The 27,390-nt window shown below is 44.5% G+C and overlaps 1 protein-coding gene across 1 annotated transcript in view; it reads left to right on the forward strand.

Annotated features, from left to right (window-relative positions):
• The window catches only part of CCNY (cyclin Y), a 127,426-nt gene that overhangs the window by 20,904 nt on the left and 79,132 nt on the right, over positions 1-27,390 (forward strand). The gene's annotated exons all lie outside the window — the stretch shown is intronic.

Raw genomic sequence — 27,390 nt, forward strand, 5'->3', positions numbered from 1 at the left:
GGACATTTTCTCAGCTCTCCTAGTGCTCACTTAAGTTCAAGACCACCTTGTATATGCTTTGGAAACGAGCCAATTAGCATATGTTTAACGATCAGTCAATTTAAACAAATGTGTTTTGTAACATGTTGATCTTTGAACATCAGTGCTCTGGGAGGTGGAAAATTCTAAGTGCACGTGAGAGATTTTTACCACTGGGTTACATACTTAACAGTCAGTTCTATCTCAGACTTGCCTAGTAGTGTTCGTTGAGCTGGTGAGGTTTATGGAATATAAGTAAGACAGGTTATCTTTTTCCCTGGAGGACATTTGAGAGCAGGAGTAACATAAATTTGATACTCAGCTAGAAAAGAAAAGAAAAAAAATATACATATTTATGTTTAAATGGTCCTCGTGATATAAAGACTTGTGTGGCAAAGAGTGGTTGCCTTATTTTTACTGCAGCCTTGTATCTTAAAATCAAACCAAAACCTAGATTTAGTTCTTTTATGCTTAACAAGTGAGGAGACATTTCTGTGCTTCCTACCACCAGTTGAAAAATGTTGAACTTCAAAAATAAAAAGTCACAGACGAATTCTCCCTCATTTGTATGCTGTTACTGTCAAGATATTGGATTACCTAATGCAAATCAAGATTTTTTGGTTAACTTCTCTGGATTTGAGGTTGTCAGTTCTCTTTTGCCCCTACGAATCTTTGTACGCTTAAAAACGGCCAGTTAAGGGGTCTTCCCTGGTGGCAACTAAGTCTGTGTGCCACAACTACTGAGCCTGCACTCTAGAGCCTGTGAGCCACAACTACCGAAGCCTGCGCGCCTATAGCCAGAACTCCTCAACAAGAGAAGCCACCGCAATGAGAAGCCCACGCACCGCAACAAGGAGCAGCCCCAACTACTACTCTAGTTTCTTGCCGCAACTAGAGAAAGCCCGCGCGCGGCAATGAAGACCCAACGCAGCCAAAAATAAATAAATTAAAAAAAAAAAAAAAAGAAATGGCCAGTTAAGTATATATAATACTAGGTTAAAAAAATAAAAAAGGGGCTTCCCTGGTGGCGCAGTGGTTGGGGGTCTGCCTGCCAATGCAGGGGACGCGGGTTCGTGCCTCGGTCTGGGAGGATCCCACATGCCGCAGAGCGTCTGGGCCCGTGAGCCATGGCTGCTGGGCCTGCGCGTCCGGGGCCTGTGCTCCGCAACGGGAGAGGCCACAGCAGTGAGAGGCCCGCGTACCACAAAAAAATTTAAAAAAATAAAAATAAAAAAATAAAGATTATTAATCTAAATAAAATCTTTAATTGAAAGTATTGTACCAATGTTAATTTCTTAGTTTTTAAAACTGTGTATATAAGGTGTTATAACTTTGGGGGAATCTGGACAAAGGGTATATAGGAACTCTGAATGATTTTTATAATTCTTCTGTAATCTGAAAATAATTTCAAAATAAAATGTTAAAAAATGACTAATTTATCAGCTGCAAAATTATTAGTGTATTCCAAAACCAGATAGAAGTTGTTTGTCTGCTGCGGGTTGATTCCTTGTTTATGTTCATTAACCTGAAAAATTGATAGTTGAACTATCTCAGGAGGATGAAAATGCTGTGCTCATGTGTTCAGTGAGTGCAGACTTGTTCCTTCTCCTCTTCTGTGTTATGTATCTATATGTGTAGATGCACAGATATCAGTTTGCATACACATATGCAGTAAGTGCATTTAAAGAAGACACTGGTTTTACAAAAAGATTATAGAATTTCATTTTAGCTTGTTACACCTTTGTTTTCTTGGCGGGATGGGGGCAATCATTTGCCTTTTATTTTGCAAAAAGCAGCATATGATTTGGGGCATCATGTGTAAGTTGAGTGATCAAGCAGTTTAATAATGATTTGGATCTAAATTTAAAAAATGAGATTTGTTTTTGAAATGAACTGGTTCTGAATTGATTTCTAAGGAACAGCCATGAAGTTTCTTTGTGCAGTGGTCTTATCTTTGGACTAAGTTTAATTTGTAGCTTTCAGCTTCAAAGGCTGTCACTTAGATATATACTGTTATAAATTGTTGGTGACATCCCTATTAATAGATGAAAGGACCAATGGTTTTTCAGCAGTTGCTGTGTGGGCCATGCTGTTGCTTAGTGTGGACACTGACCTGGAAGCTTGGGCTGTGCTTTTTTATTAGTCAAACCCCACTTTATCCTCTTTGCCTACCCTTTTCCTTTTGTTCTAAAGCTTTCTCTGGTGATGGAAAGGTTCCATATCTGTGCTGTCCAGTATGGTGGTCACCAGACACATGTGGCTACTGAGCGCCTGAAATGTGGCTGGTGTGACTGAGGGACTGAGTTTTACATTTTGTCTAATTGTGGAGAGTTTTACCATGGATAGCCACTTGTGGCTAGTAGCTGCCGTAGCTCGTTCCTTAATACTACTTTGAATGCCAATTTAAGTGTAAAGGGACTGGACGCAGACATTCAGTTCTCCATTGTTCAATATAAAATCTCCATTAAAGCAACACAGAAACCATGTTGACTCTGCTTTTGCTTTAGGGCTACCTTAGTGAGAGGCACCTTTTGGGTACCTTTTTTGCTTGCGGGATCTTAGTTCCCCGACCAGGGATGGAACCCTGGCCTGGCAGTAAAAGCTCTGAGTCCTAACCACTGAACTGCCAGGCATTCCCCTTGGGTACCATTTTAAAACATAATTTTTTTTCACATAAACTTTTCTATGTCAGTAAGGATACTTTTATCTCGTCATTTTTAATCACTATTGTAGTGTTCTGTTTTATGGCTCTGCCATCACTTACTTATCTCTTATTTATCCTTTTAAAAATATTACATACAATTTTTATGTTACATGCAATTCTTAGAAGACTGATTAATGTCCATTGTTTTGTGGGGGTACATCTTTGCTTTGGTCCTCAGGAAATTCCAAGGAGTAGAATTTCGCAGTCAAAGCGTAGGTGTGTATTAGAGTTTTGTTTTGTTTGGTATTTACTGCCAAAGTGTCCCTGATGCCGCCGCTTCTCGCCAACGCCCCCTCCCCCGCCCAACAAGTTTGCACCCAGTTTACTCTCTAAACTGGCATTTGTGGAAGGTTGTTCATCAGAGTGAAACACATTTTAGGGGTTGTGTGTTGACCCAAAGGCAGCTTTGAGGGGGCATCTGCACATTCCTAAATCTTCTGTTTGTCTCTTCTTTCTGCGCTGTTCAGGGCAAAGATACAGTGACCTTGAACGTGGTGTGGTGTTAGATACTTGGCCTTCTGGTTTGACCTTGCGGGTGATGCTCAGCAGCACCTCCTGGGGCAGGGTTGGGGCGCGTTCGGCGGGTCCGTGGGGAGCTCTTGCCACTGTTACGCGGTTCTGCGCTGTCGGGTTGCTCAGTAGAGAAGCCGGTCCCTGGACGGCGAGCCTGGAGCCTTCAGCCCTGTCTCCCCAGGCCTGCCGCCCCGGGATGGCGGCCCCGGCTGAGCACAGGCCTGCCACGTTCACGGCCCGCGTGTCTCCTGCTGGACTGAGTGAGCCGTCTGCGGTCAGGTCAGTGCTGCCAGTCTGGTGCTGAAAATAGGTGTTATTTTACATGTGGGACAAAAGGGGGCCTTTTTCTTTCACACTTTTCTTAGGATGCTATCTAATCTTTTGAAAATGGTCTCAAGTTCAGAGGCTTCTTGAAAGAAAGTAGCCTGCCTTATTCTTAATTTATTTTTATTTTTAAAGACAACTTTTTAAAGAGCAGTTTTCACAGCAAAATTGAGAGGAAAGCAGACATCTCATCTATGTCGTGACCCCCCCACCTGCAGAGCCTCCTCACCGCCAACATCGCCTATGAGGATGGAACTTGGTACAGTTGATGGCCCTACACTGACACGTCATCATCACCCGAAGTCCATGTTTACATTAGGGTTCACTCCTGGTGCTGTACGTTCTTTGGGTTTGGACAAATACATAATGACATGTATCCACCATTACTGTATCGGATGGAGTATTTTCACTGCCCTAAAAATCCTCTGTGCTCCACCTGTTCATCCCTCCCTCCTCCCAACTCCTGGCAACCACTGATCTTTTTTTTACTGTTTCCATAGTTTCTCCTTTTCCAGAATTTCATGTGGTTGTAATCAGACAGTCTGTAACCTTTTCAGACTGCCTTCTGTCACTTAGTAATATTCATTTAAGGTTCCTCTATGTCTTGTCGAGGCTTAATAACTCATTTCTTTTTAGCACTGAATAATATCCCATTGTCTGAATGTGCCACATTTGTTTATCCATTCACCTACTGAAGGACATCTTGGTTGCTTCTGAGTTTGGGCAATTCTAGATAAAGCTGCTGTAAACATCTGTGTTCAGGTTTTTGTGTGGGCTTAAGTTTTCACCTCCTTTGGGTAGGTACCAAGGAGAGTGATTACTGGATTGTATGGTATGAGTACCTTGAGTTTAGTGAGAAGTCGCCAGACTTTCTTCCAAAGTAGCTGTACCATTTTGCATTCCCACCAGAAATGAATGAGAGTCCTGTTGCTCCCTGTCTCACCAGCGTTTGGTGGTGGTGGTGTTCAGATTTGGGCCACTCTAATAGGTATGTGGTGATATCTCGTTTTAATTTGCATTACCCTGATGACATATGCTTATTAGCCTGCATTTTAGAGAAAGTGATAATTTAACAATTCTGGTGGGAACTGAGCTCTACTAGAATAGGACCTGAGGCAGTGCAGGACTACTAGCACGGAGATGAAATCCCCAAACTTTAGAATGGATGGTGAAAAGCTTTTTCTCTGAACAGGTATTGAACATGTGCAATATGTCGGGCTGTACATGGATGGGAGTAAATCACCACTTGCTTACCAGAGAGTAGAGGAGTCATGTGGGCAATAAGATACACAATGAAAAGGGGCTTCCCCGGTGGCGCAGTGGTTGAGAGTCCGCCTGCCGATGCAGGGGACGTAGGTTCGTGCCCCGGTCCAGGAGGATCCCACATGCCACAGAGCGGCTGGGCCCGTGAGCCATGGCCGCTGAGCCTGCGCGTCCAGAGCCTGTGCTCTGCCACGGGAGAGGCCACAACAGTGAGAGGCCTGCGTACCGCAAAAAAAAAAAAAAAAAGAAGATATACAATGAAAAGTCACAGAACAAGAAGGCTTTAATTAGATCTATAAGAAGGTGAGAGAGGCCAATGTGTTAATGTTCGTGGAGCACCTGCTGTGAGTGCCTGGGCCTGGTACATCCCTTCCCTCAGCCTCAGTTTCCTCTTCTGTGAAATGGGATAATAAAAATATCTACCTCAGAGACTTGTGTGGGGGATAAAAATGGGAAAAAAAGATCAAGATCATTTGCTTTGGTACAAAATAAGCACTCAACAAATACTAATTTATTAATAATATTACTAGGTAAAGGTCATTTCTTGTGAGATGACATGGGCTCAAATCTCATGGATCTTATAGAATAAAACAAACACCTTAAAACTTAGGACAATTTAGGCATCTCTGGATTCAGAGTCCAGAGTGGTGACCACGGAACCTTGGAACCAGCGAGTCAGGCATCTCTGGAATGCAGCTCTCCACGAGGCTGGCTCCCTGGGCGGCCTCTTCTGTGGGAGTCACGCTGTTTGTGGGTGGAGGTGGGCAGGGTTGTCAGGACACCCCTGTACCTGTGTTTTTTCCCTGGACACCTTCACAGGTTTGCAGTCTGAAAGTGATTTTCCTGAACCAGAAAAAGGTACGTCTGAATGACCAGAAGTAAAAGATTTCATTTAACAAAACCTCCTCTCAGAGGACCTCTCATTTTGCCCAGTCTCCTGAGTAATGGGATACAAAGAACAGTCACACACAGATTCCCCCCTTCCACCCCTCTGTAAAACTTTGGAGTATAGTTGCTGGTTTAAAGAACTTGGTTACTACCTAGACGGAAGGCCATTTTTTTTATCATCATGAGGAAATGGGTAAAATTATCAGAAGAGTGGTTTAGGTGCACATGCCAAGGAAACTCTTGAAAGTAAGAAAGGTTAGAGCTGGAATTGATTACAGGCGAGGCAACAAAGTCTTCTTGCCTGGAGGGCAGTACAACAGAGGTGAGAACCGCTCCTTTTGGAAGGCAGCTCTGTAGTGGGAAACACCTACCCAGAAATCCGGAGACCTGCTATAATGTTTACTCAGCCTCTATGAGCTGCATGACCTTGGGCAAGTCTTGTGAGTTTTCTAGGCTTCAAGTTTTTAATCCTCATCTTTAGGATTGATTTGCAGATTGTGTCCTAGTATTTTTCATTTGCAGAAACTGCGCTACCACAAAAATGGAAAAATCACAGTCTTCTCCTAATTTGCAAAAAGAAAAAAAATTTTTACAATGCATTGATAAGCTTTTCTTTGTTCTGAGTTTTTCTTATATAAAATTGTCTTAAACTTTTTTGCTTCTTTTCATCTGCAAACGAGTATTCATAGATAATATATGTACTTGTTATTTTCTCAGATGTGGTTGTCATTGTATACTCTGCTAGGCTGTCAGAGGCATCTCTGTACTGGTGAAACCATTCCCAGTTTGCAGTGGAGCCATCTGCATCCCCGCCCAGAGACCAGAGGGCTGCCCTGGAGCACTGACTGCCCTGCATGGGCCCTTCCCAGTGGGATTAAAGACAGAATTTTGAAGGAAAGAGTAATAAAATCCTAGATTTTAGAACCTCAGAGGGGCCTCAGAGATCATCTTACTGTCTCCTTAACTGAGGCTCCGAGTTATCCCAGGTCACAAGGCTGCTGAAAGGCTGGTCAGTGGGGCTGGGCGAGCAGCTCTCCAGACTCCAATCTGGTGTACTTTCCACCACTGAATTCTGAGATCTCATCGCTCTATTGAGAAACCCTTCAGTGTTTTCCACTTTCCTGGTGTATAGGAAGGAGCGTCAGTATCCTGCCTGTTATCTGGAGGAACTTCCTGCTGCTCTGACTTCATGGACACCACCCAGCTTGCTTTGTGGAAGTAGTCCAGTGCCAAATGCACAAAAAGCATTCTGGACTAATTCATCATCAGGCAGCAGTGGCCTTGCACTGTGATATGGACAAGGTTAGTTAAGAGTGTCTGAGGTGCTGGTGACTCTGTGGGTACTGACTTGCCCCTGCGGGTGTCAGTGGGACAGAAGAACAGAGCAGGACAGATGAGCCTTGACAGAGATCCCACCTGGGACACTGGACCCATTAGCACCATATTGCATCCCGCCAGAGGCTTCAGCCAAACTGTTAAGGGCATGAACACTGTCTGGTTTCAGGGGAAGATTTGTTGTTCATCACATTTGGAAAGCCAAGGATGAAAGGCTCAGCAGAGTCCAGGGAGGTTGTGGTCTCTGGCAAGTCCTAAACGGAACTGTTTCTGTGATCCCTGAAAACCTGGATTCTTTTTTTTTTCGGTACGCGGGCCTCTCACTGTTGTGGCCTCTCCCGCTGCGGAGCACAGGCTCCGGACGCGCAGGCCCAGCGGCCATGGCTCGCGGGCCCAGCCGCTCTGCGGCATGTGGGATCCTCCCAGACCGGGGCACGAACCCGTGTCCCCCACATCGGCAGACGGACTCTCAACCACTGCGCCACCAGGGAAGCCCTGGATTCTTGCTTTCAGAAAACAAGAAATTCCGATCAATTTTTTTATGGGAAAGAGTTATGAAAATATAAGAGAATAAATTCTTGGCTTTGTTGACTTGAAAAAGAAAAACGCACAGCGTTAGAGCTGTGAGTTTCAGTTTGATTGGGGGGGTGGGGTGGTCCCATTAAGGACTGCAGCCTGGCAGGCAGCCTCTTGGATAGCTCTGAGGGCCTGCTGCACAGAGACACGCACGTGTGTGATTTTGGTGACGGGTGTGTGTAATCAAGCACGCCTCTCGGTAGAAATTGCTGCTAGTGACAAGCAGCAGATATCTCCGTTAATGATTTTAGTGCTTTTCTAAGTATGGGAAGATGCCAGGATCTGTGTTCATAAAATTTTCTCCTAAAAATACCTGTGTGAGGGCCTGTGCTGCCTGTTTTCCCAGAACATGGAGTGCCTCATTCCCGATCTTCACCCTGAATTCCTTTCATGGTGTACTGTAGGTAGAACTGGATGGTGGACAGCATTCTTTGTTTTATAGCTTAATATACCCGTTTGAGAAAACTGCTCCATTGGGCCTTCCCCTATTAAATTGTTCTTGCCTGAGGTTTTCACAGGATTTTTATTAGTGTTCTGAACCGACTTAGGTGAGCTGACCATACAGAAAAATTTGCAGTTGAGGTGTGTTTCTGAGATGAAGCCGACTGATGTGTGATGGAGTATTTTTCTGCGTCTGCACGTTATCACATTTGTGGGAGCTTCATAAATTGGACCCCAGAGAAATCAATATTTTTACTACATTAGAGGCGACCAAATATCTTAATAAAGTGCATTTGAATTCTGACTTGTGTTACTCTAGGCTTGGCAGACCACTTCTGAGAGCATTTAAAAGGGTGACTGGTACACTCTGGATCAGAATTCCCTGGATGGCTATTTGAAAACACAGGTTTCTAAATCAGAATTTGCAAGGATGGAACTGTGGAATATGTGTTTTCAGTAAATTGCTCAGATGATTTGCCCTAAAGCCTTAGCTCCTACAAGCCTCACTACAATCCCGAGATTTCACTGTTGAGGGCATATGCTCAAAGAGGGGAGGTGAATTCTGTCTTCCACCCTACCCATATTCTTTGGGCGCTTACATGTATTTGGTGTGTGCCTGGAAGTGGGCTGGTTATGAAGCCTCAGTTGAACGTTGTTCTAACTTAGCTAGTTATAGACATTGCATGATAGTGATCAGGGACCTTCTGTTTCTATTGCTGTGTGGTTATCTGGAGACTTGGCCAGGTAGCGTTACTACTTTGGATAGAAGCTCTTAAACTCTGTTCATTGTTGATTGCCTCTCAGATAGCTTATTTCACTTTTTGTTCTGTGAGGTTTTTTTTTAAAAGTCTGGACATCTTTTCCTGTCATCCCCACCTAGCCTGTGTGTCCCTTCACAGCAGGGACTGTATGTGGATGATGTCAGTAACAGCACTGCCCAGCGCTGCCGAGGAGACGCAGGAGGAAACATGGTACCTGGTTAGTGATGGCGGACTGGTGAGAGGGGACCTCCTCTTCCTTTCTGTTGCCACTGTCGCCACACTCGCTCCTGCTCTCATTTCTTAAGGCTGGACTCAGTGGTCTCCTTGGCCCCCTCTGCTTTCAAGACCCATCTTTCACCACCCTGCCAGGCTAACCTGCAAATGCCAGTTTGAAGAGTCCCTCCCTCCTCAGTGACCTTCGCTGACCCTCCCTGACCTGGGAGGCTTTCCACAATTTCACTTCTGCCTGCTTTTCTAAACATCTCATCTTGCCCTTTCAAACTAAGTCTGTCCCAGTTGGGACCTGTTTTTTCATCCTCCCCACAGTTTTAAATGTGGGGCTCGAGCTGAGGAGGGTAAGGACAGGACAGAGATGTTGTAAGTGTTCGCATGGCGTAGGCTGCAGGGACGTGGGGATGCAGCTCCCACCCGGTTTGGAAGTCGAGTGGAAAAGGGTGGTCAGAGTTAGGACGAGAACCAGGAGAGGCAGCCAGAGAGGTCCAAGGAAGAAACAACTTCAAGACGAAGAGGATGATCAACCATACTGAGTGTTCAGGCAAGTGGGTGAAGACTGAGGGAGTTCCATTGCCTTTGATGAGCAAAGGATGGCAGTTTGGTGTGTTCTGAAAAGATTTCAGTGGGAACAGAAGTTCAATTGCCCAGCTCTGAGGGGCCAGACCACCCATTTGTGAGATTTGAAAATGAAAAGGCAGGTTTTATTTATCCCCCCCCCCCCCCCGCAAATGACAGATTCTCAGGTGTTTTGAAGGCCCAGAGGATGGAGCTGGTATAGAGGGGAAGAAGAGACAGAATAATTTAAAGAGCCATCGTGGAGGAGGAGGGGGGAAGGGATGGGGTTCCCCCAGGGACTCTGTTGCCTCTGACAGTCAGGAAGGAGGAGAGGGCGGAGGCAGGCGGCAGCGCTGGGTTCTGTCGGTAGGAGAGGAGTCTCACTGGTAGCCGCGTGCGTGGGACAGCTTGCACTGCTTCTGCAGAGGTCAGTCTTGCGAAGGTCTGTCTTGTGTTATCCTCTTCTCTTCACAAAGCTTCGGTGACTCGCCGTCTCAGGCGTGAGCCCGGTGCCTTCCGTGGCGCCCAGGCCATCGCTCGTGTGCCTTCGAGGACCCCCTGTCCCGTGTGTCATTCTCCCAGCAGGCCCGGCGGTTTGCCGATGACGTGCCTTTGCTCATGCTGGCTTAGGCCGTGGCCGGAATTGCCCTTTCCTGCTCCGCCTTCCTCCTCTGTGCTCATTAGGTGTTGGTTAACTGTGGATGTCATCCCATAGAGAATGGAAACACGTTTCTTAAAATTATGGTTGTTTTTAGTCATGCTTTTATTTCCTCTGCTAGGTTATAACTGAAAGGATTTTTAAATCCAGGAATAATTTTAACTGTAATAACATGTAGTAAGAAAATGTATGTAAATATCAGAGGGTGAGCCTGAGTTGGGCTGACTTGAGTTTGAATCCGGGCTCTGCGTCTCCCTGGGTGTGGCGTGGGGTGGTTACATCCTGTCACCTTATTAACCTACAAAGTGGGGATCATGAAACCTACCTTTGAGGGAGGGGGGGCCCAGGCCTGGCACACAGTAAGTGCTATGTAGCGCACTCTACAGTTGTTAATAACAGATTCCTTGCTTCCCGACAGCATTTGGCTGAACCTCGGGAGGGATGACGAGGTAGAGGAGAGCGGTGAGTGTGCCCCCTCCTCCTCCTCAGTGCAGTGAGGGCAAGCATGCGGGATTCTGCTCTGAACTTCCAATCCCACGGCTGGGCGCGTCGTGTAGTAAAGAGGAAGTGGATGCTCTTTATGACTGTGTTAACTTGTTTCGTAAAGTGCCCTATGCAAATAGTGGTTGCATTTTTTTTCCTGGTGATTGCATAGAAGGAAGCACATATTTATTCTAACAAAGTAGTGTACACATAGTGATGACATCATTTTATACAGGTTTTTTTTTGGATTGGCAACTATTTGGGAGTAGCACATAATTAGATATTTATAACATTTATGGCAAAAGATGCAGCTTATAAAATTAAAGTTTCCCCCATTAAAGTTGCTCTGCTTTGTCTTTGCCCATAGAACCCTGGGCATCTTGAAATGACTTATTTTTGGCCCTTTCCTTTTCAGAACAAATGCTGAGGCTTAGACATTTAGTAGGGCAGCTGTGTGAAGTGTACATACTATATAGCTTATGAAACAAGAGAAGGAATATTACCGTGGGGTTAATTTTTTCTTGTTAATTTTTAACGTATTTGACATTGTTGCTGGATAGCTGATCCTTCCATCTTCTCAGTAGGAATACAGATGTTTCCTAACAGAGAAACAGGAAAAGAAGCTTTCTCTATGAGAACTGGACAAACCAATATAAATATTTTAAAAGAGTATTCTATTCTGTTCATCTCCATAGCCAGTCACACTGGGTTTTAGCTCTCATCCATCTTTGTGACGAATGAGTGCACATTCAGTTTTGGTGCTGAAAATATGTCTCATGACATAGAGGCTAGTGATAAATGACACTTGTAACCTAGAGATTGTGTTGAAATGTTTTGCAGGTGCGGATGGGGTGGTGTTTCATAATTGAGCCAGTGGGAAGCCCCTCATTGAATGGTGATGCAACTGTGATCTTTGTGAAGTGTTTCTTGGTTTGTCAGATATGCATTCTGAAACAGTTTATGTTCATAGCATACTAGACGTCTAACTAGAGGTCTCATATATGTGTCTCTGGAAAATAGGTAAATATGCCAAAGAGAATGCTGACAAAAAAGGGAGAAAATGAGGTCACTGTCCATAGAAGAGATTTGGATTGTTAAAACCAGGATGCAAAGGAGACAAAACCGTATTGTCAGCACTTGTTACAAATCGGTGCTGAGCAGGTACTCTGATGCTTGTCATTTGACAGGAAAGAATAAGGGTTAAGAATGAGGGTTCAGATCTTAAGAAAGGAAGTTGAAAAGCTCCAGGGAACGAGTGTGGATAGGTCAGTGCCCCTCCCTCCCTCCGTCCCTCCCTTCCTTCCTTCCGAGTGTTCATAGAGGCTTTATTTGGAAGAGCCAAAAACTGGAAACCACCCAGACGTCGTTAAACAGGTCAGTGAGTACATCATGGAATGTTACACGGCAATCAAAAGGAACAAACTCCCTGCACATGTAACACCCTGGGTGCATCTCCAGAGTACTGGGCTAAGTGAAAGAAGCCAGTCCCCAGCGATGACATTGTGTGCAATCCCAAGTGTGGGGCCCTTCTCCTTTCATTTTCTGTGGTTCCTGCCCACTTTTCCACTCTTTCATCTCTCCTTCACTTTCATCCGTAGTATCTCTCTCTCTTCTGTTGTCTCTTCTGTGCTTCTTGGTTTCCCATAAAAGACTGCCTGTGACAGGCAGCAGCAGGCAGACAGAGTGCTGCGCTTCCTGTGCTTATTAAGCTCCTCTCCGTGCATCTGTTAGAGCGCAGGCTTGGAGAGACGGATTCAAAAGTCATCCTTTAGAGTTTCAGAGGTACAGTAACGGTAGCATAATTGTCCTTGTGGTCTTTCCATGCTGTAGCAAAAGGCAGGATTTCCTTCCTTTTCCTGGTAGTATTTCATTTTGTATATGTCACAGCTTCTTTATCCATTCATCTGTCAGTGGACCCTTGGTTTGTTTCCATGTCTTGGTTATTGTAAATAGTGCTGCTGTGAACACTGGGTTACAGATATCTCTTCAACAGTGTGTTCTCTTTTTCTCTGGATGTATATCCAGAAGTAGAATTTCTGGATCATATGGTAGTTCTATTTTTAATATTTTGAGGAACCTCCATACTGTTTTCCATAGTAGCTGTACCAATTTACAATCCCACCAACAGTGCACAAGGGTCCCCTTTTCTCCGCATTCTCACCAGCATGTGTTATCTCATCTTTTTGATGATAGCCATTCTAACAGGCACGAGGTGATATCTCATTGTGGTTTTAGTTTGCGTTTCTCTGATGTGTAATGACGTTGAACACCTTTTTGTGTACCTACTGGCCATCTGTATGTCTTCATTGGAAAAATGTCTATTTAGGTCCTTTGCCAGTTTTTAATTGGGGTATTTTCTTGTTGTTGTTACTGAATTCTTTTATATGTTTTGGATATTAACCCCTTATCAGATGTATTATTTGCAAGTATTTTCTCCTATTCTGTAGGTTGTCCTTCATGTTTGATTGTTTCCTTTGCTGTGCAGAATCTTGTAGTTTGATGTAGTTCCACTTGTTTATTTTTTATTTTGTTGCTTGTGCTTTAGGTGTTATATCCAAAAAATCATTGCCAAGACCCATGTCAGGGAGCTTTATTTCTATGTTTTCTTCTAGGAGTTTTATGGTTTCAGGTCTTACATTAAGTCTTTAATCCATTTAGAGTTTATGTTTGTGAGTGATGTAAGATAGGGGTCTCATTTCATTCTTCTTCTTATGAATATCCAGTTTTTCAGCATCGTTTATTGAAGAAACTGTCCTTTCTCCATTGTTTATGCTTGAATCCCTTGAGAAATATTAGTTGACTGTATATGCAGGGGTTTATTTTTGGGCTGTTGATTCTGTTCCGTTACTGTATGCGCATGGTTTTATGTCAGTACATACTGTTTTGATTACTATAGCTTTATAATATAGCTTGAAATGAGGAAGTGAGATGCCTCCCACTTTGTTCTTCTTTCTCAGGATTGCTTTGGTTATTTGGGATATTTTGTGGTTTCAAATACATTTGAGGCTTTTTTTCTATTTCTGTAAAACATGCCTTTGGAATCTTGACTAAGGATTGAATAGGGATCAAATTGAATCTATAGATGGTTTTTGGTAGTATGGACATTTTGGTAGTATGGACAATATTAATTCTTCCAATCCATGAACATGGAATACCCTTTTATTTATTTGTGTCTTCTAGATTTCTTTCATCAATGTCCTATAGTTTTCAGTGTAGAAGATTTTCACCTACTTGGTTAAATTTATTTCTAGGAACTTTATTCTTCTTGATGCTATTGAAAATGGGTTTTCTTTATTTTTCAGATAGTTCATTGTTAGTATAGAAAATGCTGCTGATTTTTGTGTGTCAACTTTGTATCCTGCAACTTTACTGAATTTGTTGATTATATCTAATGGTTTTTTGTTGGACTCTTTAGGACTTTCTATATATAAAAACCATGTAATCTGCAAATAGAACCAATTTTACTTCTTCCTTTTCAAGTTTGATGCCTTTTCTTGCCTGATTGCTCTGCCTAGGACTTCCAGGACTGTGTTGAATAGGAATGTTGAGAGTAGGCACCCTTGTCTTGTTCCTGATTGTAGAGGAAAAGCTTTTAACCTTTCACCGTTGAGTATGATGTTAATGATGAGATTGTATTTTTCCTATAGCCTTTTTTTTTAATGTAATGTGGATATTCTTTGATACTATACCAAAACTTGGTGGTAGTTTACTGAAGGTTAGTTGCAATGTGGAATCTGAAACCATTTATTCTGTTACATTAAAATGTATTGATCTAGCTTGTACTTTGAATGGACCTTTTACTTGTCCAAAGTTTTGTAACATCATGCTTTGATCATTTGGAAAATATTGGTTTACCAAGTTATGCAGATCTTTTAAATATTGTCATATTTCACCCATCCATCTATCCATCTATCTCTCTGTCTGTCTACCTAAAATTGCACTTCACTCACCTCTATCAATCTGTCTATCTAAAATTACACTTGGGACTTCCCTGGTGGCGCAGTGGTTAAGAATCTGCCTGCCAATGCAGGGGACACGGGTTTGAGCCCTGGTCTGGGAAGATCCCACATGCCACGGAGCAATTAAGCCTGTGCGCCACAACTACTGAGCCTGCGCTCTAGAGCCCCTGAGCCACAACTACTGAAGCCCACGCACCTAGAGCCCGTGCTCCACAACAAGAGAAGCCACTGCAATGAGAAGCCCGTGCACTGCAATGAAGAGTAGGCCCCGCTCGCCGCAGTTAGAGAAAGCCTGCGTGCAGCAACGAAGACCCAACACAGACAAAAATAAATACATAAATAAATAAATTAATTTTAAAAAATTACACTTGACTCACCTGTGATCTCATCAGAAAAGTCTTGATGATTAGAAATCATCAAGGTTACGGTGACAGACATGAGTTTCTAGAGTTCTGACTTCTAAGTGAAAGCCCAAATTTTATACCATTAACAGTGCAGATTTGAAGTTAACAGGCTCTCTTCAAATATTAACAGATAGGCAAGTCTGAATAACTATAGTTTGTCATTTTTTTTTTCAGGTAAAAATGATACTCTATGAAAAAAGTGGCTAGTTTAGCTTACAACTCAATTGCCACATGTTTAAGAGCTTTTTCTCAAGGTGACCATTGAAATACGTGCCATTTCATCACATAGAATATTAAAAAGATATTTACTCAGGGGTAGAGATCTAGTAAAATTAATTATCTTTACTGTTTCATCAAGGGCATTCTTAAGTGAAACTGGCCTCCCCCCCCCCCCTTTCTGTGAGTGCGTGAGGGGAAGAATACAAGAATTACTGGTACAGTTTGGTGTCACTACCTTGATTTGTGCCAGGGCGTCAGCAGTTTTAACCACCATTGCATTTGCACCATTACTGCAAAAGTCAACACAATAAAAAGGCAAAAAAATTCTTTGTATTACAATACAGATGGTTTCAGACCCCCTGAAAGCTTCTTGGGGGCTTCAGGGACCACATTTTGAGGCCCGCTGGACTAGCACATAGTAGATGTTAAGTACATACATCAACTGGTATTATTGTCTTGTATTACAATGCTTTATTTATAGCTCTGTCTTCTTTGATCCAGGCTCTTATTTCTTCATCTCCAGCCTTGGGCACAGTGTCCCAGAGAGAGTAGGACATCGATACATATGGGATTAATGCATGAACTCCTGTGGGTTAGTATTGGGTGAGGTCATGTTAAATAGCTACCTGTTGTGCTGGATGCTAAAAGGAAGGAGGCTGCTTTATGGGATGTGTGGTTCATCTTTTAGTGCTTTCTTGATAACTTTGATGGTGAATGACATTTTCCCCAAGGGCATGAGATAACTGCAGAATTTGATATTTGACATTTGGCTGTTTACCTACATCTCAGGGGTTTCTTTGGTGACATTTGAGCTCATGAAGACGTTTCAGGCAGCCGGAGCATGTGTGGTTTCTAACTGTCGCCTCTTTCCAGGAATTGGCCCACGTGTCCATTTGGATGTGCACAGAGAACTCAGGTACTAGTGCAGGGAGGGGGCAGCTGGGACATGGGAGGCTGAGTAGCCGCAGGAGGCTGAGTTCCATCTGGATCCATTTCTCCATTAAGACCTGGTTTCTCAGCACTTTAAGCAGTGTATTTATTTGTTTTGTTTTTTGTTTTTTTTAATGTGATGACAAAAAGTTCATGAGTATTGGAGCCATTACCTTAAAGAGTTGGAAGAGTTTTTTGGTACGCTTTATCCTAACCCCGATATTTGGATAATTAACCTGGAGGTGACCGTTATATTTAGATTTTTCAGAATCCACGTCTGCTTGGCTTCTGAGCTCTTCCTTGTTACCAGTGTTGTTTTCAGTGGGAGAAGCCGCTTTCCTTTGTGAGCAGATTCTCTGTGGTGTGATCGAAATAGTCCCGTCTTCCAGAGGGCTCAGAAGTTGAAAGGGAACCCTAGCTGTTGGTCTTGGGGGTTGTGATAGGATGTGTGATATTCAGTGTTTCACAGCATAAGAGATTTTGCCTGGTGTTAACCTATTTATATGGGTGACTCCCTAGAAGTCCTCTGTTACTCCTTTTTATGCTAGGGTGCGGTATACATATACTGAGGAGAGCTAGGGGGGTTTTGGTTTGTTTGTTTGTTTGTTTGTAGTGATCTAAGCCTTTAGAGTAGAGACAGAAGGGAGCCAGAAAGAGGGCAGAGAGCAGGGTGGGGTGTTAGGGAGGGGCTGCCACCTCAGGGAACACAGCGTGTGTGGGCGTCACAGCTTGCAGCATGATGTCCCGTGTCCCACCCATTCTGATCCTCACCCTGATCTTACTAGTTCGGTAGGGAGGCAGGATTACTACCCAGTTTTATAGGTGTGGAAAGTGAGACTCACACCTGCCAGTCTGAAGTCCTAGGTTAGCCAGGAGTGGGCCCCGGCCCTCGGGCCTCCTGCTTCGTATGGATGCGTGTTAGTTTGTAGCCACGCTCGGCTTGCTCTGTGAGTGAGACCCTGGCGGAGCTGGTGTGCTAAGTGGTGACCTTGGAAAAGACTCCGACGAAGGAGCACTAGGAGATGTGCGGAGGTGGGGCGGCCCCGCCCAAGCTTGGTTCATAGGTCAGGGGCTGAGGAGGCCACATGCACGCGCACGAAGAGCATCCAGCAAGCCTTGTTACGACATCGGAAGCTTTGTGGGGAGCGTGTGGGGCAGGCTGTCGGGCAGGCCGAGAGGTGTCTTAGGAGAGCAGAGGAAGGACACTGGCTTGGCTTTCATTGTGTTTCGAGGGTGAGCTTGGCTGAGGGCTTCCTTGCCTGCCTGCCCGCCTGCCCAGGCTTGGGTGGCTCGAAAGTCCTGCATGTGCTGAAGGGGGTCCCTGGCTTTCTTCCCAGCTTGCCCCCGGAATTCCGGCCTTAGAGTCGTTTGTGTTATATATTGCATTCAGTTCATTCAGCCTTTCGGGGGGATTTCCCTCCTTCGGCAACAGTCCTCACATTGCTGTGTCTTTTGCTGGGCTCTGATTTTGATTTTGTGGCAAACTATGGGAGATGATACATTGAAGAATTCAGTTGTTGGGGGTGTAATGATGATGGTTAACCTGGTGCAGAGACCCATAGGATGGAAACCTGCTGCTGTGACCACGCAAAGTGCAGTAGGAATACTCCACTCCATGTCCTGGCTGCACTAAGTGGACGATGGTGCTTAGGATCCTCCCTCCCTCCTTCCCTCCTTCCCTCCCTCCCCTCCCTCCCTTCTCTCTCTCTCTCTCCCTCTCTCTCTCCCTCTCTCTCTCCCTCTCTCTCTCTCTCTCTTCCTCCCTCTCTCTCTCCCTCTCTCTCTCTCCCCCCCTCCCTCCCTCCTCTCTCTCTCTCTCTCTCTCTCTCTCTCCCTCTCCTTTAAATTAGGAAATTGCTCTGGAAATCACTTAGAAGCATTTGAACAGGAAGTAGTGTTTCTGGCCCAATGCTGGTTTGTCAGTATTTTCAAAACTGGTCTGATGATAAGCCACCTGGGCTGCTTGTTAAATGATAAGATCTTTCCCTTGAAGACTTTCAGAGGTTGGGGGTGGAGGGGTTGTGCTTGGGTAGTGGGAATACTCCGTGTTAACAGTAGTCCTAGGTGATTCTTAAGATGAGGCAAGTTTGAAAAACAGTCCTTTTAGGTAGGAAAAACGTTCCTTTGTCAGTGAGTTTGGGAAACCCTGGTTGAGAGTAAAGCAGACTTCTTTCCTCTAGAACTCTGCTGAGCCTTTAATATGATAATTTGCATTACACATTGTGGGGGAGTGGGAGTAAGATTATATACATTAGGCAACATTTCCCAAACTTATATGACTATAGAATCCTCTTTTATTAGGCACACAGCAGCGTGATGTTCCACAAACAACACTTTAAGAAACAACGAATTATAACAACTCATGCTCCACAAATTCTAGTTAGAGGAGGCTTCCAGCTAGTGTTCTAGCAGTCTGGCTACTTCGTTTTGTAATGTCCCAGAAGATAAGTAGCTGGGGGGACCCTGCAGTGGAGTAAGTGGCGTTGATGCAGATCACGACTCACTGTAGTATAACTTGAACGCAAGTTGAGTCCCTTTGGGTCTGCGTGCACACCCCTGAGATGGCTCCAGACCACTCCTGTGGTGGGGTTGGCCTGGGGCACTCCCAGCTTGGGGTTATGGGAGGAACTTCCCTTAGGATGCACTTCCATGGGCTCATGACTGTCCCGTTCTCTGGTGATGCCTTGGAAGCTAATCTGATTTCTCCCATAGGTCCGCACCATGCTTGTCTCAGGAAGTTTTGCCGGTGCTTAGATGGCTGATGAGTTCCTTTGGGGCCACCATTTCAGCCAAGGGCATTCATCTCTAGGAACTCACATCAATGCACAGAGTCAGATCCCTGGATCTTTGCTCCCAACAAAGGGATTGAGCTCATCTGTATTTCACAGTGATTGTGGCAAGAAGATAGTAGTAGAGAACCAGGTGTTTAATATCTATAGGCCTGCTGAGAACTGATGGTGGCTAATAATCTTACTTATAGCTTTGATTATTGTGATTTGAAAATAATCTGAATTATACAAATATGTGAATTAAAAATTGGAGTATTGTAGATAAAATCTACAGCTCTAGTTTGTTGCTTGTAATTGCTATAAAATAGTATACCCTTATACCCCATTTTATTTAGCTGTTCTCCTATTTTTTTTTCTAACTACTCATTAATACAAATATTGACACCATGAACATTTTGCACATGTCTCTTTGGGCACATGTTTTCATGTTTTTACAGCATAGATACCTAGAAGTGGGAGTATTGGGTCATAAAGAAATTTCAAATATATGTAAACTTCAAATTAACACACTTTTATTACTTATCCTTTTCAACTCTAATTGGCAGGCAGTGATTAACCAAGAACAGAGAGATGGGAATGATTTGCCTCCTCCTCCCCATCTGCAGGCAATAAAGGGGTCCATTGTAGAGAATTTAAAAACTATGATAAAGCTGACCAAAAGTTAGCCTCCCTTTTTTTTTTTCTTGCCTGCTGTTCTAAACAATGTCAGTGATAAGATACTCTTCCTCCTCAGATGTTTTGTGGTCTAGCTTCCATATATTTGCTGCAAAGACTGTTGAGGCTTTTGTTTAACTTTGATAAGCCTTCTCTTTCAGTTCACAGGGAGGCTCTGTATTGGACTGGGCTCCATACCTGTGGAGAAGCTGCCCAGGCACATTGGTTTTGAAGGAAAGTTCACGATGACTTGACTCTGGAGCTTGCTGTCTCCAGCCCCTGGTGCTACTACTGTGTTAACAGGAGGTTGAGTAAACAGAAGATAGCACAGTGCTTGTCTTCCTGTGTGGCCACTGGAGTTTTTGTGTTTAAAAGAACTTGCAGTGTAATACTGTTGCTTGGCACCTGCAAATTTTAGTTCATAGGTGAAATACTTTGTCAGCAGTTTCCCAGAGTGGAATATATACTCCCAGCAGCAAAGTTTGAGAATTCTAGTTGTTCTGCATCCTCACCAGCACCTGATCTTTCTTTTAAAATAAGTGAAATTTCGTTTCACTGTGATATTCCTAATGGTAGATAAAAGTTAAAAAAACTTTGCAGTACGTGTCATCAGAACCATCACATTCAACGTAGCTACTGGGGTGTGCTCCATAGATGAGAAAATTGTGGTCTCTCCATCCAACAATGAGATGTTTGGTGCTTTAGTTGAGAGTGACAGTGGCCCTTTGCTGAGCCACTGGAAAGAAGAAGGTTAGCACTGTACTGTCCATTTCAGTGAACATGAAGGCATAATTTAGCATAAATATGTGAGTTCTAAACATCACTTCATATCTATACTAATGTTTCTCATAAGTGTCTTGATCCTTTGTCTGTTTATATATTTGTTCCCAACAATCTGATTAAAATGAGAAATAGAGGAATAGGAATTGGATGTGCCTTTTAGACCTTTGGATGCGAAATTCTACTAGATTTAGATGAAAATTTGTATCGAGATCCTGTAAAAAGACAGCTGGTGACCCGGGGACACTTGGTGTTTGTTGGCTGGTTGAGTCATTTGTCACATCCTGCAAGTTCTTTTTTCTTTGTCTTTGTATGACGTCAGAGTCTGTGGGGCTGCCCTCTGCTTCCCTCCTCGGTGTTGGTGAGAAGGCAGGGCTGGGGTGGAAAGGGAGCCCTTGTAGAGGACAGTGACTCTTTTTGTCTCGTAGGTCTCTCGGGAGAGCTGTGTGTGTGCTGATGATGTCTGTCCTCCCCCCTTCAGTGTACAAGGGGTTGGAGGCACTCCCCTGAGAAAATGTGGGTTTGGAATGACTGGCAAGGCTGTTCTGAGCACCAGGGGAGGGTAGTGATGAAGAGGAGACCCTACCGCTGCGATAACCGGAGAGCCTCAGCTGGAACGAGACTGTCTGCTCAGTGTCCCACCTGTGGTGGGACGGGGAACGGCTTTAATCAGCCTGCTGACCACACGTGCAGAGTAGGACATTGGGTGAGACCTCCGAGGAGCCGTGAGTAGATCAGGAAAAAGAAGGAGCTCAAGAAAAGGGAGGAGGGTCATCTTGCTGTATAGCAGAAATTAACACGATGTTGTAAAGCACCTGTACTCCAATAAAAATTAAGTAGAAAAGAAATGGGAGGAGGAGAGGGTACACATGTTCTTAAAAGTGATTATATGCACACAGTTTGCTTGTGATTTAAAACTTACTGTGGGCAGTTTTCTAAGTTCAAAAAATAAGACAGAATTTCAGACAGTGTAATAAATTTAGTAGTTAATATATAGCACGTAGAATTAAACTTGCTGCCAGCATCCACAAGATAATATTTTAAGCCACAGATCGTTGATGGATTCTGAACACAGCTGTAGAATTTCATACCGGAGCCCGGCTTTCCTGAAAATAGCCGAATTAGGTGCGGCCCTTCCCCTCTGGCCTCGGTCCCGCTGAGGCTGTGCTCGCCGGAGTCGTCTCAAGTGAGCAGACAGACACCAGGCTGGGATCCAGGGGCAACAGTCCCTCTGTGCTTTCCCACCTTCATTTTCATTTAATGTTTCAGAATGTGGCCTGGCAGGTAACTTTGGGGCTATTTTCTACTCCTCTGGAGAGCAATTCCAGAGGAGCTGACTTTCTCTGGCCTGTGATTCTGCAGCTTTTTGTGGTATCACACTTAAATGCTGTGTTCCATAGTAAGCTATATTTATAGTCTCTGTTTTCTGAGGCTCCAGCAGAATAGACTCTGCTAGCAGACATTTCACAAGGCCTCCGTGAGCACCGTACACGTGGCACCTAACACGTTCAAAGTGGTGGCGCTGGCAGAATAGTTGTGGCCTTGTATTTGGCGACTTTGTCTCCCAAGTGACAGCTCTCTTGGCTGGTGAGTATGTGAAGGATCTTTCCAGAACAGGCCCTGGAGACTTACTATAACACGATGAATGTGTGCGGCTTGGCCATTTGTGCTTCTGGATCGAGCATTAAGGTTTAACAGCCTCACCCTCCTTGCTGAGCGTGGCTGATGAAGCATTGGTAAGAATGAGTGTTTTCACATATAAATAGTTGTATCTTCCCACTGAAGGGCTGTCGATTAATTTTCTGTTGCTGCCTTAACAAATCACTACACTCTTAGTGGTTTAAAATGATACAAATGTATTTATTATCTGGTAGTTCTCTAGTTCAGAAGTGACATGGGTATCACTAGGCTAACATCGAGGGATTGGCGGGTACTTCCCGCAGCTTCAGGGGAGAATCCTATTTCCCTGCCTTTTCCAGCTGCGTTCCTTGGCTCATGGCCCCCTTCCCTGTCTTCAAAGTCGGCAGCCTAGCCTCTCTTGACTCTGCTGCTCTCATCACATTTCCTCTGCCTCTGTTTTCCACTTCTAAGTGGATTACATTGGGCTCACCCAGATAATCCAGGATAATTTCCCTCTTCTAAAGTCAGTGGATTAGCAACCTTGATTCCATCTGCAATTTAAATTCCCATTTGCTATGTCAGGTAACATATTTATAGGTTCCTGGGATTAGAATGTGGACATCTCTGGGGCCATTATTCTGCCTATCACAGGCTCTTTCTGTATTTTCATAGTACCCTGATCTGTACTTGAGTTATACAGAAGTTGTCCGTTCACATATATTTCAGTCCTCTGAAGTTCACAGACTCCTCCAGGGCCACCACATTGTCTGTATCACCTTTGAATTCCCAGCATTTCCACTGCATCTGGCGCACATATAGGGTGCTCAGTAAGTGTTTGCCAAGCTAAACAGAACTGTTTCAACACCCCAATTTTAAGAACGAATTTAAGAGCTAGAGAATTGTGACTTCTACAGCGAAGCAGTGAGAGCTCAAAACCCCTTCTATCTCTTGACTTCTGTAAAGCCATTGAATGCAAGGCTCAGACAACCTGCGTGTGCAGTAGAATGCATTATTGCAGCCATCTCTCAGGAAGATTCCCATCATCTGATACTGGTCATGAGTGTGAAACCAAATGAACAGAATGAATTACCGCTTGTCTATTTGAAAACTGCTCTCTGCTAAATAGAGTATGGCTTCGTAATAAATCATGGAAAATAGAAAATCTCATACCAAACATTCATTATTGGCTTGCTCTTAAGGATAATACTTTAAAACTGTGAGAACTGTCAGATTATGTTTGTCTAAATATACCCTATAAATCAGCACAATAGCATAATTTGATCTTTCTTTGTATTATGGCTGAAGATGAATTCTTGTCAGTTAAGTGTGACCTTGTCTAAATGCCCTTTGCGCTGCCTTTCAGTGTTTAATTAGTAGGAGGCAAACCTAGGATGGAGAAGCACCCCCAAAACCTTGCCCAGCATACCTGGTGAGACAACATAGGGAGTGGGAACGCTGAGGAGACCCACATTCTTTTGCAGGATTGGCACACATTCAGGTGGTTTTAAAATAGAGTTGCACATGTGTTGCATTTGTCTTGGTATTTGAATTTTTTAAATCAAAGCTGGCCCTAACAGAACAACGGGCTTTCTGAGGTTTTTATTAAATGCTGGTTCCTTTGAGGGTGGCCTGCACATCTGGTTTTTATGTGAGCAGGAGGTGGATGGTTGTCACCAGTGGAAAGGCCCCTTCACCTCTGCCTCGCTCCACATCCTTTGGAGCTTCCTAGCTTTCATGTTTCCGTCTCCTTTCTGTTTACCAGCACATGCCCAGCGCAGCCCTTTTCCTCCCTCCGTGTCCCCAGCCCAGCATAAATATATCTATATACCTGCCAAATATATCTCGGCCCCTCAGGGCCTTTGTAGTTGGCACGGTGGCATAGGGCAGTGGTTTTCAAACTGTTGTTTATTTTTTGAAGTGTTGGGAACTCCTGTATTTAAAAAAAAAAAAGCTATCTTAGACAGATACCGAAGACACAGAAAATGGGTTAAGATGGAACTGCTCAGGTGATGCTGAATGGGACCCAGAGCCTGCCCTGCTCAGGACGGTGACAGGGGCCAAGTGTCCAAGGATTCCTCTGGTAACACAGAACCCACTTGAAAAATTCCTAGCAGAGTAGAAAGAGCCCAGACTCCGTCACTTACTAGATGTGTGCTTCGGGCAAGTCACCCTAGTTTTCAGTTTTGTTATCTTTAAAATGGAAATTATAAGACCTACCCCGCTGCGTGGCTGCAGGGATGAGATGAGATTATGCTTGTCGGGAGCCTGGGATCTGACCGCTCCCAATAAATGGTGGCCTCAGCTGTTGCTTTTGAGAGTCCCTTCCCGGTCCGCTCCTCCCCACAACCCTTCCTTCTCCCTTCCTCTTCCTCCAGCTCCCCTCCCCTCCCCTCCCACGCCCTCCTCTTTCCCTCCTAGGCCTGTTCATAGGAACTTCAGCCTTCTCTGAATTCCTGTACCATTCATTATATGTTTCCTTAAAATGTTTTCAAAATGACTTTTTCTATATTTATAAAAGTAATATACGTCTACTGCAGAAAATTAGAAGAAAACAACTATAAGATCTCAAAAGACGGGGGCTCTCTTTTTTTAAAAAATTAATTAATTTATTTTTTGGCTGCGTTGGGTTTTCGTTGCTGCTCATGGGCTTTCTCTAGTTGCGGCGAGCAGGGGCTGTTCTTCGTTGTGGCGCGCGGGCTTCTCATTGCGGTGGCTTCTCTTGTGGCGGATCATGGGCTCTAGGCATGCGGGCTTCACTAGTTGTGGCACACGGGCTCAGTAGTTGTGGCTCACGGGCTCTAGACCACAGGCTCAGTAGTTGTGGCACAGGGGCTTATTAGTAGCTCCATGGCATGTGGGATCTTCCCAAACCAGGGCTCGAACCCGTGTCCCCTGCATTGGCAGGCAGATTCTTAACCACTGTGCCACCAGGGAAGTCCCCAGGGGCTCTCTTTTTTATTGTTATTTTTTCTCTTCCTGATGTGTAAATATAGTAGGAAACACCCACTTAATCATACTTAATCATACTTTTTGGTAGATAAACTGCCACACAGTTCTCTCAAAGTTAGTCCTTAATTCAGATTCCTAAGACCGTAAGTTTTGTAACTGCTCTTGAACTGAGGCTCTCCTGTATTTTACAAAATGCATAGTGTATTTGGTCTAGAAAAATCTGAAAGTTTCCAGTTCAGTAAATTTGTAGATGAAACACCTTAGTACGTATTTCTTCCTTTAAAACAGCTGAAAACGTGCTTCATTTTTACTGTTTCATTTAACTAAATGGCATTTACGGGAGTGAGGTAGCCTCAAGCTGTCTGGGGGGATGTCTGGCTTGAGGCCCACGCCTGATGCGGCCTAGGCATCTCGAGGGCCTGGGAACAGACACACCCAGCGCTTGGCTTCCCTGGTCCTTTGGTTCTGTCCTCAAGTCCATCGCAGCCTGGGCTGGTAGCAGACTTGCTGTGGAAATGCATTTTGAGTTCCAAACCAGTGTTGTACAAATTGACTTTGAGAACCTTGCAGGCTGACTGGGTTTCTTTCATATTTTGTTTTTTTTTTCTCTTTTCACGTTTCATCAAGCTCTTGCTTTAGTGCTTGCTGTGTGTGTTTGATCGGAAGGCAGCTAAAGGCATCCTGAAATCAAGAGTCGCGTCTTGAATATCCCTTCCTAATGTGGTCAGACTGTAACTCCCTCGCACGCTGTGGAGAATGTGGACCCCGTGTCTGGCTGCCAGCCCTCAGCTGCCCGGGTTCCTTGTCTGTCCACGCGCAGGGCTCCTTCCGTGGCCGCTGCCTTCTCTGCTCCCCTCTCCTGGACGCCTCCTGCCCCACCACTGAATCTGGGCACTAGAGTATTGAAGTGGTGGGAAGATGGTGTCGTGACCTTAGGTCCCGCCTGCCTGCGGCGTGGGTCAACGCAGGACGCGTGCTTTTTAGCTTCAGGGGGGAGCATCTTTCTGCAAAGGAAAACAGGCTGTTGTGTTTGTTTTCCTCAACTGAAACGCGGTTGTATCTCTTCTGTAATAGATCTTTTATTTTTATGTACCGACAGGGGAATGTGTTGCTGGACTCCCCTGAGCAGATCTCAGTAATATGCTCCTTTCCATGCCACAGGGAGAAAATTATCCTGTTACACTGGGAACCCTGAGAGTGCTTTCTCCTGTAGATTGGGAACATTTTGACTGGACACCGGATCAGCCTCCAAACTGGTGTTTGAGGACACGTGCCTCAAACCTTGGAGATGGGGCTTTATTGGAATGGAAGGCCAGGCATATGGTTCTCCTATTTACAGGGGCTCTCAGAAAACATGCGGAGCTGGAGTCTCACCAACGCCTCCTGGACATGCCCCCATCTCTCTTGCCTGATTCCAGCCCCGTGGATAGCTTTCCTTTCTATTTGGATTCCCTTCCAGCAATATGTATTTGCTGTGGGCAGTTTTGTAGAGGAAGCCTGGTGGCCTTTGTGAGACACTAAGAACTCGTCCTTGTAATGCGATGAACAGGCATTTTATTCAGAACCTCCCTGGTACAGTGCTGGGGTTTTGTCTGGGAGGGGAAGCCGAACAGTTACCTTCTTCTCACCCCTCCCCCTCCTCCTTTGGGAATGAATGTTCAGAGCAGTTCAGTGGGTCCCTTTGAATTTGCCAGTTCACAGAGGGAGGAGACACTGCGTCACAGTCTGGAGCCTCCTAGTTGCTGACCTGATTGGATTACTTGAAATAACCTTGTGTGCTTGGTTAAGAATATGCTTTGTTGAGAATGTGTATTTTTTGTTCTAAGAACTCAGAGTGTTTCCTAACCAACATCTCTCCCAGTCCTCCAACCGAAAGAACTGTCCGTAGGTATCCCCAGAGTTATCTGCTGTTTGTTCGATAACTGGAAGCAGGAATATTAATGGTACAATATGTGCTTAAACAGTGTTTTCAATGGAGAGAATTCAAATCATAAAACAAGGGAGGCTTCTCTGCCCCGGGAATCTTTACAGCATTTCGGCAGGGAATGGTTAATGTTGCAGGTTGGGCTGTGGAACTGTTGCTGTGGCAACCTCAGCATGAATTTCCAGACTGTTGGGTTTTTCTTTTTAACCGTAGGCACACTGTGGTAGTGATCTGTTGTTTTAATCAGCGCTTGCTTGCTTTTGAGAGAAGGAGAAGATGGTGGAGAAGAAAAGAGACTTTTGCATGTGTACTTTCTGGAACGCAGACTGCTGTGACCTGTGCTCTGGAGGGTACGCAGGGCTGGCAGGGGAAGTGCCGGCTGGCACGCCCCCTGGCGGGCGGGCGGCTC

The sequence above is a fragment of the Mesoplodon mirus genome, assembly GCF_964341445.2.
Source record: "Mesoplodon mirus genome assembly, chromosome: 4".
NCBI lineage: Eukaryota > Metazoa > Chordata > Mammalia > Artiodactyla > Ziphiidae > Mesoplodon > Mesoplodon mirus.